General features: G+C 40.1%; 1 protein-coding gene across 7 annotated transcripts in view; it reads right to left on the bottom strand.

Annotated features, from left to right (window-relative positions):
- Positions 1–21,110, bottom strand: part of ERBIN (erbb2 interacting protein) — a 151,482-nt gene that overhangs the window by 120,574 nt on the left and 9,798 nt on the right. For 6 of the 7 annotated variants that reach the window (XM_019532159.1, XM_019532165.1, XM_019532163.1 and 3 more), the window contains exon 2: positions 11,084–11,140. The exons of the other annotated variant lie outside the window; for it this stretch is intronic. The gene's annotated coding sequence lies outside the window, so the exon portion shown is untranslated. The remainder of the gene's footprint in view (positions 1–11,083; positions 11,141–21,110) is intronic. 7 annotated transcript variants of the gene reach the window in all.

Here is a 21,110-nt window from a genome sequence, read left to right as displayed (position 1 = left end):
CACCCCTGGGGGAGGCATGGGGGCATGTGCCTCCCAAATCTGCGCACAGGGCAAGGGCAGGCTGCCATTGCAGGCTGGGGCCAGGTTAGTGCCCGGCTCTTCCCAGCAGGTGGGCTGGGCCAGGGCTGTGCTTGAGGCAGGTGGTGGTGGCACTAGAAGGGGAGATACAGAGAATTTTGAGGTAGCTGTAGCCTACTCCATAGTCACCCCCCTCCCAGAGCCACCGCCATCCACCCAAAGCACAGCCGAGGCCCAACCCCCTGCTGAGAAAAGCCTGGCACTACCACTGGGCCCAGCCCTCAGCAGCAGCCAGTCCTCCCCCCACACACAGATCTGGGGGGGGCAGTGCCTCCCCCAGAGGTGTGCACAGATGTGGGAGTCACACAACCCCCGCACCCCTCAGATGAGCCACTGCTCCTTCCCACACCTCGCTTAGGGTTGCCAAGCCTCCAAGATTGCCCTGGAGTCTCCAAGAATTAAATATAAATCTCCAGGAGACTGCTGAGAGTCATCCTGGAGATAAATGATAGGACATTAATTAAAATAAATATTAAATGTTGAATTTGGTTTTATACAGTAGTCAAGTGGGTTTTTACAATGTAATAATAATGCGCATTTGCCTTCCTGGCGCAAAGTCTACGCACTGTAATCTGTAAGTGATACGCAAACACGTGGGCACGCAGAGATAACAAGCAATTAAGGGCTGCAATTCTTACTTAAATTACTTAAAACTTAGTTGTTCAGTCTCTGCTAAAAAAAAATTTCTTTAATGAAATTTCAAACAATTTTTAGAATCTTCATTTTATGGAAAATATAAAAAAGAATTTGTTTTCATTGTATTTTGGAATAAATGCATGTCAAAACCTCAAAACAAATTCAAAGTTCCAAGCAGCTTTAGTTAACATCCATAATCTTGAAATGTTTTACGGTGAAGAAAGACAATTAAGTGATCTTGAGATTTCATCGGGCCTGGGACAGAGGTCATATTTCAGCAGCAGCTGCTTTGCAAGCGATTGTGACAGCAACCAATTTTACAAGTAGCAGCCAACCTTCAGACCAAGTTGAGCTAATTTGAGCCACCACTGCTAAAAGGTTACTGGTCCCTGAACTTATCTGTTTATACAGCTTAAAAAGGTTTTGAACCAGGAAGGCTGCACTTCCTTTTCCACTTAATAACTATGTAAATTTACAAGATTTCTTACATTCTACAGAATTTCAACTTGTATATAAACAAGGAGTCCTAGTCATCCACAAGTCTCTTCAAAGAATGATTCTTAAGTAACCCATTCTTCCCACCCCAAGAGTAATCCCACACTTTCCACCACAGTGTTTTCTGAAAAGTAGAGATGTAAACACAGAAAGGAACCTCAAACACTAGGCTAGTCCAGGTTGGATTCTACGGCTATTTGAAAGACGTTCTCTAACAGTAGGAACGAAATGAGATTTGCCATTGCAGGCAAAAAAGAGGGTTATTGAGACAATGTTAAAAAAGAGCTCTCTTGGGAAACCTTTTTTCTAAGAGAAGATACAAGATCATTGTTGGGAAAATAAGGCATGTAGGAAAAGGCCTATTTATCCAGACAGTATCTCCAGGATGAGAGATTCTAAGTGAAGAAATGGGGAAACTACGGAGAAAACTGAGCCATCTCCTACTTCATTGTATCATATTGTGAATCATTATTCATCCTCCTTTGTGTGTGCGGACCCAAAGAGACTGACTTCTGTCATTTGGAGACTGCAGTATATTGTCACCGATTCAGTGCTACTGCTACTCCTGCCCCAATTCAGGTCTGGTTCCAACGGTTCCACAGCAAAGGAAAGACCAGCTTGTCAAAATGCCCCCACTGCTGAAGTTTGCAAAGGAGAGGTAAAGGCAAGTTATACTCAGTCTTGTATTTTATTCTCAATCTTAATTTTGTCTGTTCAAAATTAAAAAGGTGTTATCTCTAAAGCCTCAAAACTTACGAACAAAATAGCTTTTGTACCTTTCATCTTAAGCTTTCTATCACTCTTGAAATACTCAATCGTATCTTATATACAAATCAAGTCACACTCCCCAGAAATTCAGCCTAGCCCTGGTATAAAGCGTGAAAATGGCAAACAGCACAAAGCAACACGGCAAAACAATTTAGCACAAATATACAAGGTCTAGTCAAACTGCTTGAGACTTAAGAAGAAAGTGAACTTTCTATTAGATATCAAATTTAATAACCTAAACTATATATTTTTGCAAGTGGCAAGGAATCTTCACTGAATCCAAATTATCAGATGTTTTGCTTTAAGTTCCATCTCAATGGGTATTTCCACATAAACAGTGCCCCCCAATACCATTCTTGGATTTGGACTTATTACTAGCTAAAAAGGATAAGTGTCATCAGTGAATCATGACCCCTTCCTGTAGCACCCAATGGTCCCTGGAACACTCCCATCCAGCTCAGCTCCATTCAGTTTACAAGATCTGGCAGGGTTCCATAATGAGGTTGGATATTTAAATATGCAATTAAAAACAACTACAATTATAGAAAATTAGGGCTGGAAGGGACCTCAGGAGGTCATCTAATCTACCCCCCTGCTCAAAGTAGGACCAGCCCCAATAGAGAACTAGGGCTCTGTCTAGCTGGGTCTTAACTTCCAAAGATAGAGATTGCACAACATGTCTGGGTAACCTGTTTCAGTATTTTACTACCCTCCCAGGAAGAACTTTTTTTCCTTAATATCTAACCTAAACTTCCTTTGCTGCAACTTGAAACCATTGCTCCTTGTTCTGTTATCTGCTACCACTGAGAACAGTCTAGGTCGATCCCCTTTGGAATAACCTTTCAGGTAGCTGAAGGCCGCTATTAAATTCCCTTTGCAGTCTTTCTCCTCCAGACTAAATAAGCCCCGTTCCCTCAGCTTCTCCTCATAAGTCACCCCTGCCCCTAACCATTTTCTCTGCCCTCCACTGGACTCTCTCCAATTTGTCCACCGTGTCTTGATAGCTATTTAAAGGAACACCATCAACTTCAAAACTGAACTGATATTAGAAAAGTTTAAATTTACTAGCATTACAAGCAACACCTAAGATTACCAGAAAATAATTTGTATTTGTTTACTTGGTCAGTATTTTGTGTATAATTAAACTGTGTTGAGCGTCATTTGAATTTCCTGTCTATCCGACTAGTGACTAGCAGGATGTAGTCACTCATGTACTATTCTGGGTAGATGTATGTTTTTCTTTTGGTCCTACAGCAATGTATTTAACAGTTACATCAGCAGCAACACTGAAAGTAAAACCTGACATCCAGCAGTCACAATTCTGTACACAGAAGGAAGGTGGGATGGGTGCAAGTATGTTTGAGTAGTATGAGGAACGTGATAGAATACCTGCAAATATGTTTGCAAAAGGCAAATTACAAGCACCACTCCTTTAGGACTAGATGGGAAATGTCCGCAATTTTTTCTGTTATGTTTAATGTAGAACTGCTGTACAGAAAAAATTAGTACTAATTTAAATAACATGATAAAGAAACACACTGAGAATTTCATTTTTATACCTCTCCTTTCACTTAATTCCACTGAGTCAATACAATGGAGAAGGTATATAGTAACTACAAGAAACTAATGCTGGAAAGGAAAGAGTCTACATACAAAAGCTCTGTCTAAAGCAAATCCATGCATCAACAGTAAATTTTCAGAGATGGCATGAAGAGCGAAACTTCAGTCTCTTGCATTCTTTTCCCTTTCTTAAGTGGAAGGTAAGGCACAACGGTACCTTATGCACTCTCTGGTTCAAAGAGGCATGAGCTATAGCAGCGGTATAAAATTCACCTTTTGCTCTGAGCCAGATCCTAACTGCAGGACTTCTTATAAGCTGCATCTGGCACAGAGTGGTGTTAGCAGCCACCATGGCAGTAGTGAGTAGGGCAAGTGGCCAGAGGCCATGCAACTCTTAGCAATGGCAGAGGCCAAGTGGGAGCTGTTGCACAGCCCCTGCTCGCTCACCAGCAACCAATGGACATGACCACCAGGGCCACAGACTTTGGCAGGCCACACCCACTCCTAGCCATATCCCTACAGGTTAGATCAGACCTGTAGGCCAGATGATTGACACCCCTGACCTATAGCATCTGATGAAGTAGGTTGTTGCCTACAAAAGCTCATGCCTTTCTGAACTAATTAATCTCTGAAGTAACCTCCTGGCTTTGCTTCTGCCCGACTTCAGACTTGCATAAACCAAGCCTCTCCCTTCCTTAAATGGAGATAAGCCCACGTTATTATACACCTAGATATTGTTCACTTAATTCTGGGGTGCTTCTGAAAGCAGACCTATTTCTGAAAACATCTATTACATTTTAAATGAATCTCTTCTATAAAGTAGAGCCACTAATCTCCATGGGTTAGAAGAACCAGTAGTGTCTCAATAAGCTCAAATAACATTGGATATCCTCACCTTCTACAAAGTTACAATGGAAATTATACCTGTTCACTTAGGATTTAAAAAACAACCAACAGCTATCAACAAGTGGCAAGTCATTGTATATTTTACTGCTACACCTTTTTCACTCTCCATTCTGAAGAACTGAGACATTTCTCTTTAGAAAAATAAAAATTTTCCAAAGCACAGGAAGTAGTAGTAGTTATACAGAAGCTGGAATATTTAAATGATATTACAGACTAAGGACCTATGGCCTTTCTATAAAGACAACAGTAAGATTATTAGTTTCCTCACATCTGAGATAAAAATGTACAAACTGAATAATACTTCCTGAAAGAATGTTTCTGTATGTTCAGTAGCCACTTACTAAACTGCAATAAACTGGGGGGACAGGAGAGGAAAACCTGGCACTAAAAAAAAATAAGAGTCAGAAATTAGAAGGCAAGAGAAATTAATTCAGCAACTAAGAGGTCCAACTTCCCAGACAATTTATAGACTACAACTTCTTGTTCAAGTATTTTGTTTTGCAAAGTAACTTATAACTTCATTCTACCAACTTAGCATAATTAGAAAGATTAAGAATATTTAATATGCTTAAAATCAGAATACTATTAAGAATTAAGTCAAGTCCTAACAGATGAACCTTATTTATGGTATCAGGCCATATAGAAAAACAACAACAAAAACGCTTCTAATGAAAATGGAGAAACACATAGTCAATGCCTAGCTTTAACAAGAATGCATTTTCTTTATGACAAACATAACCATAGCCACTGAGGAATTTTTGCAATGGTAACTACCATACCTGTTAATTAGTCAAAAATCCTCAGCTTACGTTTGGTAAAAATTTCATAAACAAAGCCCCCAAAAAATACTTTAAGAAAAATCTCTGAAACAATTATTTCTACTAGTTTTCATAATGATAATTATATAATGCTTTAACTAGAAAATTGGCATTTGACCTCTGCCCAAAATCTACAATATAATGTTATAATATCACTTGAGCAGGGGGGCTGGACAAGGTGACCTTATGAGGTTCCTTCCATTCCTATTTGCCTATAGCCCTATCGTCTTAAGTTATGTTCTCATTGCCACCCTACTGCCCAAATGTGGCCTCACTGTAATTGCTTATGTTCCTGCAGATCCAACTGAGAAGACCCTTCAGTCCAGATTTGGCCTGGTGCAAGTTTGATGCCCCCAATCAAAGGGTGATCTATCCCCTTGTTCATTACTCTCCCTGGAATCCACCATCATTAGCTTAGAGAAGCTGTGTCCAATCTTTTTGGCCAAATGGGCTGGATGGTCAGTGCTCGGTCTATCTGCAGGCTGGATGTCACCAGTGGTCCCAAACCAGCAAGGGAAGGTACAGTGAGGCCCCATCTGGCAGCACAGGGGAAGGGGAAATGGCCCAGCCCAAACCTGGCCCCATGGGGGTAGGGGTGGAATTTGGAAGCAGGGAAGAGCAGCAATATTGCCACTGCTCCCCTACTGATACATTTTTTAACCATGGAGAGTCCTGCAGGCCAGATGCCATGGCTCACTGGGCAGCATTTGGCCCAGTTTTAAGCATATTAAATACTGAACAGAGATCGAACACCCCTGGTTTAGAAGTGCCAGATGATACACTTCTGTTCTATTTAACAACGATTAATAGACTGTTCATTAATCTGTATGGTCCTGTTTTGAACCTATATTGAAACTATATTACCTGCTTTTATAACTTCCTGTTTTGAACCTACATGATCTGTATCTACAACTTCCTGTGGTAATTAGTTCCACAAGTTCACCATGTGCTGCATTAAAAAAAAAAAGTCCTCCCTCGTTAGTTTTAAATGGTGTCCTACTGATTTCAGTGGGTACCTCTTAATTCTAGTACTCTGGCACCTGGTGAATAACACTTCCTTATTCACTCTGTTCACACTTCGTTATTTCACAGAATTCCATCATATCCCCCTTAACCCTTCTCCTTTTCAAACTGAACAGTCCTAGTCTTTTTAGTCTCTTCTGGTACGACAATTTCAGTACGCCCCCAATCATTTTCGTTGCACTTCTCTTTATCTTTTCTAATTCTACTACATCCTTTCCTGAGATGCAGAGACTAGACTTATATGTGGGCACACCATGGAATTGCATAGTGGTGATGGCAAGATGATTTCCATTCTGTTCTCACGTCTCTTAACAATGCCAAGCATTTTGTTAGGGTTTTTTTGGTTCCTGCTGCACACTGAGCTGATATTTTTAGAGAAATACTATTCTCCCACAGCTCTTTTTCAGCTTTTCTAGGAAGGGTCACAACATTAGCTTCCACATGAAATAAAACCATATATGCAGAACAGCCAGTTTAGCTGCGCAGGATTGATAATGTTCTACTAAAATAATGGTTTATTTATTATTTCAATCTGTGTGATGCCCTTTCTAACAAAGATTAAGGGCAGCTTATAATAAGAGGACAGAATCATTTATAAAACAGGAGAGTGAACAAGAAAACAAAATGACTTAAAAACTTTTGGGAGGTTGCTTTTGGCTGATCTCAGAGATTAGGATGGGATGTATGGGTGTTCCTAGTGTTTGACCTGAATCTCTGGCTCAGCATCAGTAGTGCTAGGTGGCCAACATCATATAAAATAAAAATATACATCGTGATATTTTAAACAAATTATTTTTCACAGACCTGGGAAAATTGTAAGCAAACACCATTTAATATTTAAGGGTGTTTATATGTGAGCAGGGAGGCTGCTCCAACATATTGGAATTCTAGCATGTCGAAGCAGACTCTACTAAATCGATTCTGCTGGAGTGTGGCAATTATTGCACTCCAGCAGCTTCCTGTCTCATGTATCAGCTTCACTACGCTTAAAAATGGTGGCAGGGACACTTGAACTAAAGTTTGTCAAATGAGCTTTAGTTCAAGTAGCCCCACCACCATTTTTAAGTGCGGGGACACTGATACATGAGATGCAGTGATGCTTTAATTAGAGTGGTTCCACAAGCACTCCAATTAAAGCACTGCCCCCACCCCAGAGCACATGTAAGAGTATCCTAGGGCTTCCTTCCAAGGAGTAGTTTCCTACAATTTTCTTCAGACTTTTGTAGTTTATTTAAAGTATTTAACTGAAATGAGTTTTAAGTTTGCAGATTATCAGCATGAAAAAAATCCCTGTAACATAACTGGTGTGTTTTTTTCTTTTTGAAATTACAAGCCAACAGAAGCACCAAAAAACACAAACTCATCTCATCCATCATAATAAGGTTGTTATATGGAATTATCACACAGAATGATACTATGCATTTTAAATCTGTAATTTTTTTTAGCAAATGAGGTACAGAGAATTGCAAGTATCCCACCTGCCCCTCAAGCCTCCACCAATTGCATTTTTATTTGCTTCCCACTCTGCCAAAGTGAAATTCAAACAAACAACATGCCAAACTGCTGACTGACTACATAAAGAAAATAGTAAAAGAAAGAACATCCACAGTAGGCTTAGACGGCAGGTTAAGTGACCCAGCATACAAGTCGAGTAAGACTTTCCTAATCTCTAATGTTCCTAAGCTTGGTCCAATCAAAGTTTACATCTGGAGGTTCAGAAATACACCAGTACTATGCAGCAACAGCCACCACTTTCTGTGCAAGTACATCGAGAGATGCTACAGCCTTGATTCTACTTACCACGTGACAGGCAGCTAAGCCAGGAAGGGGAAGGAAAAACATCATGAACTAGCACTAAGTAGCAATCCTCATGGAGCAAAAAAGGAACACATCCAGGACAATGTAGCTAAACCTTACTTTATGACAGGCAGAGTGACGCAGGCAACAGGTCAAAGGACTGACAAATATGCAGTCCTCCAAAAAATATAAAACCTCCAAAACTCCTTCAGTTGTAATAATGTTCTGTATCATCTGGTCCATTGTTAGATAAAAAATACAAACAAGTGTCAGTTAAAACCAAAGATGTTTCACAAATTAAGTTTCCAACTTATACCACAAAAATATAAATATTCAATAGCATGTTTTCAATCTGTAAAATTCAAGTAATACATACAGAGCAAACAGAAGTTACTGTTATATTTTATTCATTTAGAAGACATTCCATACAAGTTTGCTTATTAGTTCTTAATCTACAAATAGATTAATATCTTATTGGATATTTTTATTTAGACACATTTCCACATGGTTTAGCAGATGAGATGTCAGCAGTAGATGTATTGATATCATCTTCACCAGACTGCCCCAAGGGATGACGAGGCTGACCTGGACAGGCCCAGCAAATAGGCAGATGAGAACCTGATGGTGTTTAACACCGAAAAATGCAAGGTTCTCCACCTTGGGAAGAAAAACCTGCAACATCCTTATAGGCTCAGCACTGCTATGCTGGCTAACACTACAGAAGAAAGACTTGGGGGTCATCATTGACCACAAGATAAACATGAGCCTGCAATGCGATGCTGCAGCTAGTAAAGCGACCAAAACGCTGGCTTGCATGCATAGATGCTTCTCAAGCAAATCCCAGGACATCATTCTTCCCCTGTACTCAGCCTTGGTGAGGCCGCAGCTGGAGTACTGTGTCCAGTTTTGGGCTCCACAATTCAAAAAGGATGTGGAGAAGCTTGAGAGAGTCCAGAGAAGAGCCACGCGCATGATCAGAGGTCAGGAAAACAGACCTTACAATGACAGGCTGAGAGCCATGGGACTCTTTAGCCTGGAAAAGTGCAGGCTCGGGGGTGATCTGATGGCCACCTATAAGTTTATCAATGGTGACCACCAGGCTCTGGGAATGATGAGGTCGAATGGTCATAAACTACTGCGAGACCGTTTCAGGCTGGACATAAGGAAGAACTTCTTTAATGTCCGAGCCCCCAAGGTCTGGAACAGCCTGCCAGCGGAGGTGGTTCAAGCACCTACATTGAACACCTTCAAGAGCAAACTGGATGCTTATCTTGCTGGGATCCTATGACCCCAGCTGACTTCATGCCCTTTGGGCGGGGGGCTGGACTCGATGATCTTCTGAGGTCCCTTCCAGCCCAAATGTCCATGAAATCTATGAAATCTTAAAAGAAGACTGCCTCCTCAAAATTGTTGCTTTCCTATGAAATATGGTCCAGAATAACAAATTCATTTTAATACTTTTGATAAAATTACTGTCACCACACACTATATCAAGTTAATGAAGCAGAAAAAGTAAGAACAAGTTTGCTATGTGTCCACCATGCAGAATAAGTACAGACTCCTAGGGAAGAAAGGAAAAACCCTATGAACTGCCAAATATCCTCCAGGTATTTGTTGTCCATTCTAATATAATACAGGGCTTAGTCTGCCCGTCTGTTTGTCTGTCTGTCCATAACACTTTTGGCCAACTGTGCAGTCGCTGGCGAGAGCGTAGGCAGCAAGTGGCTGTGCAGGCCCAAGTTTGAGCTACTGCCGGGGAAGTTTGTGGCGGCAGCAAATATGCCCCAGCCACCTGAGCAAAGGGGCTTCCCACACCTCTGCTTGAGGATGAAGCAGGGATCACAGTGGGGCACCCCACCCCCCACAGAACAGCCAGCAGGAAGGGAGGGAAAGAGGGAGGGAGGGAGGAAGGGGAGCAGAAAGGGGGCCCTGACAACAGCTGGCACAGAGGGGGAGATGGCAGGGAGAAAGGGAAGGAAGCTGTGCAGGCCTGCATGGGTGCAGGGTGGGTAAGTTGAAGGGGGGGGGGGTTCATGGTGGTGGCTGTTGTTGGGGCTGGGCAGTAGGGAAGGAAGGAAGGGAGGGAAGGGGAAGGTGAGGGCGCAGTGGCAGCAGAGGGAGTCTTTACATGGCTGGCCCTGAAGGGTGAGCAGGGGACAAGGGAGGGGCCATGCAAAAACTCCCTTGACAGGCAATTAGTTAGGACTTACAGAAGCTCAGTGGTTTTCCTTGAAGGTAAATGCTGTATTTTCTCACATAACCCATGCCAAATAATATATGTACTTTGCTTTGGGAAGAATGAAGAACGTAAGGAAAAAAAAATTTCCAGAGTTCCTGCTGAAAGCCAATTGTACAGATCAGGGGTAATTATTACCCCTCCCCCCTGACTGCTGAGCCAATTCAGCAATGGCCGAGAAAGGGATAAAACTCTCATCTCTGATGTAGACGAATGGACACTACGCCTGCTGCATGCTGGCTAGGAGAGATGCACAGTCCTGGGCAGCCATTCCAGTCTCCATGATTTCATTCTAGCACAGCAATTAGCACCCTAGTTAAGAGATGAACTTTAGGAAGGGGTATGTGAGTAAATACGGTAAACTAGTCTAGTTTTAGAAGCTGCATAAAATATTTTTCATGCAGCAGAAACCATCTTCCAAACCCTACCCTCTCAACAGAAAAAAACACACTAAGCTTTAAAATGGGCAGTTCAAATTCATAACAGGATTTTCCCCTTTTAGGTCCCGGTACCACCTTCTTGTTCACACGTGAACATGCCTAAACCACTTTGAAAATATGCATCTTTCTTTGGCTCTCACAGCACATGTTTGTGTCTTTAGAAGTTGGCTTCCTTTCTTCATGGAAAATATTTTATTAAAACAATGTAGGATTTGACAGAGCATAAAGTCTTAAAATAAATTAAAATTTGGTTAATATGAGAATTGAAATAAAACATCTCTCTTTCTGTAAACATGTTATTGGTTCAAAGGAAAAATAATATTTACCACTGTGTTATGTTTTTCTCCCTGCTGCTTCTTCCCTGAGCTTTCAAAGTCAACATTCTGTGGAAAGCAAGGGGACATAAATTTAGTCACTATTCTGTATAATTAGTCAATAAGCTGTTTTTTAATGTGTAAGAAATATAGTCATCTTACATCCAAGTCATTTAACAACACCAACTTCATTTTAAAAGATTTGACAGATAGCAGTCCACAAATTTATGGAATGTGAATGGTTTCTCAGATGACATTTAAAACATGCCTCTGAAGTGAGGGCAACATTGCTTTCTACCTTGAATTGACATTTATTTTTAGGCCATCCCAGATAATTTTTAAACAGTTTTTTAATGTAAGTTGGCAAGCATCAATAAACTATTTAAAAAAAAGTTACAGAATTCATTGTAACCATGCTGAGAAACTTCTATCTAATGTAAAATGTAATCTCATTTACATGAGCAGAGTTCCCTCCAAATGATTCTGAAGACAAATATTTAAGAAACAAAAATGATAAATCAAAAGTTAATTTAGTATGATGAGATCACATTTTTCATGCATTAATCATTAATTTCCTACAGAATTCTCTCAGCCAAGATTAAACAAGGCACTCTACCGAACATTATATACATTGAACTAAAATTACCATATTTTCTCACATACTGAACGCAAATATTTTCCTCAAAAAACAGCCCCTCAAATTGGGTCACATGACTCAAACAAGGAAACTGATTTTCTGCCAAGGATAGAAGCATTCCTCTTTGATTCCTGCTCACAGCAGCAGTGGCATTTCTATTCAGGCAGTGGAGGAAATCAATTGACTTAATGGTTCATTGTTTTTATGTTAACAATTGCCTCTCCTTTTTAATGGTCTTGATGTTCTACCGATTAAGCTAACCTTTCTTCTGGAAATTTTGTTGCTTTTCAGCTACTCCTTTCTCTCACCTCCTATTTCACAGGTCTGCAAACTGCTTTTAGTTAACTCTTCAAAATCACAAATCCACCCATGAAGACTAGCCTTCAGCAGCTGCTAGAATTTCAGTTTTTGATTAAACAGGAAAGGGAGGATGAGTGAACTGAAGATTAGGCTCTGTCCCTAACTCCAACTCCATACAGCCATAACTCTGGAAAAAATTTTTCTTCATTCTGCCTTCCCCAAAGGAAGAGGGGTAGAGTATGTGAAAAAATATGATATTTATGATAAGTTTTAAATAAAAAGGTATCTGACAAAAAAGATGTCTGGTGAAGGAGACATCTTTTTTCAACTGAACACTTGTATGTTGGCCCAATAAAATGGAGAATTTTACGTACAATAAAAATGAAAGCAGTAAAAAAGCCTGTAAAGTGCTCTCTCCCAATACAGTTCACTCAAAAACATTTTCTGTGGTTTTAAGAAAATCACAAACAATTATGCATGAAGAAATACAAGTCAGTTGAAGTATTTCTTTAATCATATATTCAGGACATAGATAAAAATAATGCTCAAGTCAGACAAGATTTTATTTAGGACAGATTCCTACCTCAATTTTCCTTTGTACATTTACTATTCCTTGTTCATCTCCTACTTTAATTCAAGCCAACAGCCAGCCATAAAACAGTGGTAAATAACAGGGCTTAAAAATCCATTCATGTGCCTATCCAGTGCCAGAAGCAGTGAAAATCAGTAATCCTACTGTACTTTACATAAAGACAGAGCAAGTTGACACTGGGCATAACCTTATTACTCATCTCTTGGCACTACTGCTGAGAGTACACAGGATGTGGTTGGAAATGGTCTTAGTAGGAAGAGTGCCGGGGCACTGCTGTCTATTGTCAGTGTTACTAGTCCGGACAGTGTACTGTTCCCCTACATATTTTTCAAGCCTGAGCTACTTTAGTCATGCAAATTTTATGAGAACACCAGCTTTCATTTAGTAAAATCCTTGCCATCACTGGTAGCAGAAAGGACTGAAATGTCACCCAAGAGTACCTTAAAGGCTCAAATACAACAATTAAAATTTGTTTTTAAAACACTGTTTTACAATATTACCATAAACAGAAAGCCACAGATAGGAGTCAAGCATAGCTCTACATTTCAGGTAAATCTGTTTGTGGCTAGTACATTTTATTCCAACAACTCTTATGTTGTACGAGACATATTCATTAGCAACTCCAATTACACATGCAGATTTACTGCTGTGCTATCATCTGTTCCATCTCACAAGGCTATTGTTAAACTGAAAGGGTAATGCTTAGGTGATATCAGCAGACTTAGAATTTCTCAAGAATAGACTCAGAAAGAAAATTTCCCATGTCCTAGCTTGTTATATATAGCCTTTATCAGAAGGTAAGTAGCACTGAGATTGCATAATCAAAGTATGCCTTCCAATACCAACTACAGGAAACCCTCACTATTCACTGAATCGGCATTTGCGGTTTCAAATATTCATGAATGCTGAACCTGCATCTTAAATACACTTACAGGAGCTCCTTGGGAGCTCCGTGCTTGCCATGGCCAGGCTCCCGCCATTGCTAGCGCAGGCGTGCCCCCACCCCCAGCCGGCAAGGCACTGTATTCATGAACGCAGAAAATATTCATGAATACAGTGTTGAAACTGTTACAGATTTAGAGCTGGTCTATACTAGACTTTTACTACTAAAAGTTCTGCTTGTCATCTGATTGTTGCACTATTTATAGAGTAAGTACCAAAGAGATTATATTGCTGTGCCCACCTCTCCTCCTCCCTCCTGGAAGCCAGCTTTTAAATCTCCTAGCTAGCGCTGCTAGATGACATCACTGCCCCATGCTGGCCCCAGCCGCACAGATAAGTGGCTGACAAAGCATGCAGGTGGATCTTCCTGCTGCTGTCTGCTCCCCATCACCAGGCCTACATGGGGTAAGTATCCTCCCATTACAGGGCTTTCGGGGAAGTGCAAGCAGGAACAACAGTCTAAATAACATGTTTGCAACAAATATCCGGGTGTAATGATTAACACTGCTACCCCAATTCCTGTTGAACTGCTCCAATTAGTTTAACTGGTCTCAGAAAAATATAAGACAACAGAACTTGAGACCCACTTGAAGGGGAGGAAAAGATTACTTCTGAGAAAAAGGGAGGGCAGGAGTGACCCTCAGCTCCAAAGGCTGGTTAGACCCTAGGAAAGACAGACATGAGTGAAAGGCAATTGCTGATTTAAGACTGCTTGCCCTTTATTCCTTCTCTTCAACAATTATTTGTATCCTGTGACTTAAGCTGCAAATGTAAGTGTACAAATTCGGATGGCCTTCCAGAGACACAGTTCCGTCAAACAACATCATATTCTGGCCAAGCACTTAAGTAGCAGAATCGAGGAATGCACAAGGCCACCTTCCTCAGGAGGTGCACTCTGAGACAAGGAAAAAGATCATTGATAACACTGGCTCCATTAACACGATGCATAGATGTTTATTTAAATAAAGCTCTCAAAAGCAAAAATTGAAGACCCAAATGGGATTATCACAAATGGATCTTGAATCATTCTCTAAAGCTTCTCACGCTGACTCACACAGACTGCCTAGGAAAATAAATTACAAAAGTAGCATCGCTATAATAACTCAAAATCATGGACTGTTTAAATTTGAGAACCAAAATGAGGAATCTCAGCTGATTCTAATGATCATACCCAGGTGAAGAGTTGCGCCTTCCTCAAAAAACAGGATACCAATCAACTTCCAGGCTGTTCAGACCTCTAAAAAGATAAATATTTCAAACTGTATATAAAGTAGAAGGGTAGCACAGAGACTTGAGGAAAAGTGCAGTGAATTCACAGCAGCCAAAACCACTTAGATAGCTGTAGAATTACAACAAGCTGTGGCAGCAGGCCTCAAGATAGAAAAAAGTAATGTACATACATTTTAAAGTCTACATTAGAAGAAAATAGTTATAGCCAGAAGAAAATAGTTACAGCCTCATTCTCACTTAAGGCTGTAACAGTCACCACTTTTATTGGAATCCATGTACTGATAAAACACTCCAAACTCCAATCTCTTCAGGCAAGAACTGGCCCAACTTCCACAGAGACAGCTACAGTTTACAGCAGCAAACAATAGTACAGAAATTAAATGGAACAGTCTGTAACAGTGGTGCTCAACCTTTCTGTTGCAGGCAGGATGAGTGGGGAGCATGCAACCCATTGGGTGGATCTAATATTCTGGGATCTACCCCACATCCCAGAGCCAGGGTGGCCACAGTCAACCACGAACCAGCCAGATACATCCCATAGGGTCCAAAAATGTGGTGGTAGGGGAGCAGTGGCAGTGTTAATTGTCATGGGGCTCCCAGAGCCACAGCAAATAACACTGCCACAACTCCCCCACCACCAAAATGTCCAGACCCATGGGGATTCCCGCAGGCCAGATGACTTGACTCCACAGGCCAAGCACCACCACTGCTCTAGAAGGCAGTAAGACACTGTCAGATGGTCTTCAAATAAGGGTCCCTGAAAGACAGCTATAGGAATTCTAACCAGACTTAATCTAGTGAGCTACAATTCAAGATAAGAAATCAATTTAGTAGGATACTCGAAAGGAATTTTCTGTTGAAATTTAATCATAAGAAAAAAAAGTCAAGCAAAAAAAAACAAATACATAGACGTGTCTCTAGTAATCCTCATTCAAGATCACTTCCACCACCTTTGTGCCATACCTTACAGCACCACCCATTCATTCCCACTCCATGCATGTAAAATACCAATAAAAAGTAACATCCAGCACTGCTCTTAGAGCAGTGCTGAGCACATGCCAATAGGCATGTCCAAGACTGTGAGCAACTGTGGGCTCACTCTAACCACAAGCCAAACATGAGCTCTCTTACTTTTTTTTGTTTTGAACTGTAGCACATGCAGAGGAGGAGTGCTGTTCCCTGCTGTACTCTCTAGACTAAGTCAGAGGTTGTACAGAAATGACAATGATTTTAAGAGAATAACTTTTATTTTTTTAATTCTTAAATGTCAGGTCTTAAGTCTGTAACTAATTAAAAGACATATTAAATAGGTAATGCTCAAAGACAAATCACAGGAAAAGAATATGCTGATGACTAAAATACTGGCCTTCCTACAATCTTGCTTCAATTTTGAGTTAGGGTGTTAGGTCATAAACTCAAATGAATCCTTAAACTACTGTAATAAACATAAATGTATGTAATCTGACTACTGAACAAACCTGTCAAGTTTGTTCCAAAAACACTAAAAACTGAGCGACAGTGGTACACTGCACCACATCCTATGTGAGAAGTTTAAATGTGTTTATTTCAGTGCAGTTTTGAAGTTGTTACTAACTAGAATGTTGATGTAGTCAGAGCTCAGGGTTTGTTTGTTTTTTTATCATTCCTGTACAGAAATAAAGGCTTCAATGGATGTAAAAATTGTATTGATACCAAGTGACACCAGATATGAGTTGTCACTATATGACCGTTCCTATTCCATGTTCCTAAAGTGATACAGGTATAGCAAAACCATTGCAACAGTTTCATGTAGGACCAAAGTTAGCTCTTCATCACATCTTACATCACAGGAACATTCAATTAAATCACAATAGCTGATGCCAGCTCCCTAGAAGCATCCTTTGTAAAAGGGTTAGACATTATATTTGCCCATACATAGCCCAAGCCTCAAATACCATTTCTGTACCATAAAAAAAAGAAAAGAAAAGAAAAATCAAGCATTTTCATAGATTTCATGGACATTAGAGGCTGAAAGGGACCTCATAAGATCGAGTCCAGCCCCCCTGCCAGAGGCAGGAAGTCTGTGGGGATCAAATGATCCCAGCAAGACAAACATCCAAACAGCTTCTGAATGAGTCCAGAGTAGGTGCTTGCACCACTTCCAGAGGGAGTCTGTTCCGGCTCCACTGAGTGTTGCTCTTGCAGACTGCACAAAAGCCTTACACAATGCAGCCAGGCACATCCCACACCCAGGCTTTGTGCTCCTGCTGCCCTACCCTGGGTCCCTGCCAGTCCCAGGGCACCTTCATGGGCTCCACACCTGGGCGCTGCTGCTATTTCCCTGCTTTGCCTCCTGCACGCTTGCCAACCACTTCCCCCCTCCCTCTGTCCAGTCTTATCTTACTTTCCACTCAGACACAAGGAGGCAGGGAACAGCTCCAAGGCCAGAGGCTTCCTGTCAGGGGCTGGTGGTTGGGAAGACAGCAGGGGTCTAGGGGTGGGGGTCTGGGTGAAGCCAGGCTGGCCTTGCTGCTTAGGTGCTGGGTCCTGCCACAAGCCTCCCCTGGGTCCTACTGCCACTGGCTGCCTGTCATCTTTGACAGGCAACTGGGGCAGATAAAAATAGTTTTTCTAAAATGTTTAGGAGCTCTGCAAGCTTGACAGAACTACCCGGTGGGCCCCTTATTTAAATCTATAGCAGAGAAGACTGTGGAGAGATTTGATAAATCTTCAAATACAAAAAGGGTTGTTATAACAAGGATAACAGTCAGTTAATTCTCTACATCCACTGGAGACAGGACAAGTGATGAATATTCAGGTTAGGTATCAGGAAGTAGTAGTTATGAAGGTTGTTATATCTGTTCCAGGTTACCAAGAAGGATTGAAGAGTCTCCCCTCATGGGAAGCACAGGCTTCAAAAACATTTGTTTTGGATAGATTACACAGAGAGGATTCTGCCTCAAACAAGGATCTGGACTAGGGGACCCTCTGAGATTCCTTACAGCCTTCTTTTTCTCATCTTATATCTGAGTAAATATGATATTAGTTTCTTAAAGTGAGGTGCTGCTAAATTCTGAAAAGGTCTGGGGGTCGTCTCGAGTGTAAAAAGGCTGAGAGAGATACCAGGCACACTCTAAATTAGGGGTGGCCAACCTGCAGCACAGGTACCACAAATAGCATGAGCATCTATATGTGGTACAAAGCAGATTAGAGAGGGGACAGGCAGCACAGTGGCAGATAGGGCAGAGAGCAGAAAACAGAGTATCAGATCAGGCAAGGAAGAGAGATGTGAATGGCAGTTGGGGAGTGTACAGGGCTAATGCCTGGAACACCTCCCAGAAGGGATGGCTCCCACTGCTCTAAGCTATTTTCATGCTGAACAGCTGCCTTCTCCTGATGCCAGTTAGTGGCAATAGTCCTGTAGCTCAAACACTATCAACCTGGCTGCAGTGCTGAAGATTCAAGGTTCAGAAGCTGATAATTCATGTATCGTGGAATGCTGTTACAGCCACATAGAATATAACATTTTTCCCTTACTATTAAGAAAAACAGAAAAGTTACATGAAGAAAATATATACATTAAAGGCCATAATTAGCTGCAAAGTCAAATACTTGAACAGTCATAAATCTGGCATCTTAAAACCAAAGTAACAATCTTTTAATGTAGTGTTTTTTTTAATTCAATAGAATACAGTTACAACACTGCTTTGACATCAGTTTGTCTCTCATGCAGAAACTACAGTTTAGCATTTCAGTTTGCCTGACAGTCCCTCCTAGTTGCTTGCCAGCAAATTCTAATGCTGCTATAAGCCTGAAAAATACCTAAGTGAAAATGGTCCCCTCTAATTTCAACCTATTCCCATATGCAAGCTACTTGCATATTTGTAGTTAGAACCAACAGAACTGAGAAAACAAGCTGCAGCTTACTGCTTGTGAATCCAAAGATTTAAGTACCAAAGTAACATTTGTGTAAGCTTTCATTAAGACAGGGGTCATGAAAGTATATCTGCAACTGGCCAGCAAAATCTTTATTACCGGTATTGCAAAAGAAAGATGGGTTTTGATATTTTAAAAGCAAAATAATCATATTTAATCTTAGTTTAATTATATGCACTGAACTGTTTTTGCTGTATATACTTATTGAGTTTAATAGAACGATGCATCTCAGATTTTCTAACAATAATTTAATGTTCAACAAAAAAAATCATTAGCAGAAACTGTCCCTTTTCTCCATTCCAATCATAAACAGAGGGTCTGTTTGTTTTGTTTTAAGAACAAGAAAAAAAAAAAGGCTTGGCGATCCTCCCAAAAGGAAGCTATCACTGAACTTTCAAAGCATTAATACATTTTAAAACAAAAATGAACAAATAAAAATAGGCAAGGTTTTGGAAGTTTGGGTTTCCGTCTTGCATGTTATTATTTTAATTACCAATACTTGGTTCTTACATTGCTGCAAGAGCTACTTGATCATGCTTATCCACATAAAATATACTTCTAAAGAGTATCTTTCATTCTACTGCATTTCACACAGACACATACCATCTGCCACTGAGGTATGATCTGTTTCTGCCTGACATTATCTCATTACACTTGAGAAGAGTAATGCTGTGTTTAATCTCATAGCTTCAGCCAATTTATAAATACTAAGCCATGGATCCGCTTCCAAACTCCTTACTATCAGCCCTAGAAACAAAAATAAAATGTATGGAGGAAACCATATATTTTATATATCAACACCAATAATAAAAGATTTTGCAGGCCAAACGTAAATATACTTGCATGACCCCTGCCCTATGAAAGAGTTTGCACATTATTTTTACCACATATTTCTAGCTACTCCACTAGGATACAGATTTGAAATTTACATTTCTATATTCATTATTTATTTTGTAACCAAATTAGAACTGAATTATGATCTTGGATTTGTGAGCAACTGAATTCAATTGCTCTTTTTTGACCTACAAAAAAATCCAGGGCCACAAAAAATACGTGCTGAAATATAATTTATTAGAAATGAAGATATATTAATAATCTGAAATAATGTAGTTACAAAATAATTAAGTCACTGCTCAGGTAAAGGTACATATTTCAAAAATATTAGTTTCCTTGAGATTTCCCAAAAATCACTTAAAAACCCTTCACAAATAGATTAAGAAACATTTACTGGATAAAAGAGAAAAATAAACAAACAAAAAAATTTTCATTGGATCTACCTAAACAAAATTATAAGTACCGTTTTAAACCTGGGTATAGAAAAAAAGGTACTCTAGACAGGATTTGGATTGGAAGTTTTTTTGTTCATTTGTTTCTTTGGGTTTGGGGTTTTTTGTTTGGTTTTTTGTCTGCCCCCTCGACCCCACACACTATACTGTTGTGTTTATGTAGATTAACATACCCTGTTGAGGCATACAGAAGTTGCTGTCTGTCACCTCTCAGGAAAAGCTGCATCCTCTTCACTGTCTGAAGAGTTCTTTAGAGAACAATTAACTCTGAATGGGAATACCTGGTCTCCACCTGAAAGACTGCTACCAAGTCAAGCTAACTTCATTGCTTCTTTGAAAACAGATTAATGTCTTCCCAAACAGCTGGTTTACACAGAAGCTGCACATTTAAACTTCACAACATCCTCTAATGATATACAAAAAGGAATTCATGGTTCTGACATGAAACCCAAACAAAGCATTTCCTAGTAGAACTGGTGAGGGGGAAGGAAAAGGGGAGGCAAAGGAAGGAAGGAGAAAGAAAAGTTTCTTGGAGAACTAGGCCTAAAAATAACTGATCCAAAAAAGGTAATTTTTAGGCAGATTTTAACCTGGACCTATTCCTCCAAATGCAAGATTAGACCTTAAGGTTAAATCTGCATAGAAAAGTTAATATTTATTCATTTCCGGAAAAGGAATTGAGAATGACATTGTTAACTGTGTTTTAATAGACTGCCCATCCTCTGCGTGTTGTTTTTTTTTTGTTTGTTTTTTTTTTTAGCATGGCCTCTTACAATAAACTGTCACGTTATACAACAGGTTGATTTTAAGTAGAGCATTTACCTGCATTAACAGCCAAGAAAGCCTTGGATTCATGCTTGGAGGGAAAAAAAATGTCAATAGTAGAGATCAGTTATAAGATTAATGGATTAATTCCATTATACATGCAGGCTTTTGTTCTAATACCATTAAAGGATCAGTACTAAGAGAGCTTGATAATATCATGGAAAAAATTCAAGACTAATTTAATGCGTTTTCCCAACTACTAGCCACATGGTTCATTTTTCTGGTAACACAATGCCAATTTTGAGGATGTTTGATATTAATTGTAAAAACTGCCACTGAATATTTACAGTGACAACTAGGGTAACAAAAATA

Source organism: Crocodylus porosus, unplaced genomic scaffold (assembly GCF_001723895.1).
Source record: "Crocodylus porosus isolate Cpor-Errol unplaced genomic scaffold, CroPor_comp1, whole genome shotgun sequence".
In the NCBI taxonomy this organism is placed as follows: domain Eukaryota; kingdom Metazoa; phylum Chordata; order Crocodylia; family Crocodylidae; genus Crocodylus; species Crocodylus porosus.
The sequence above is the reverse complement of the archived record's forward strand: the minus strand, read 5'-3'. Positions and strand labels throughout refer to the sequence as shown.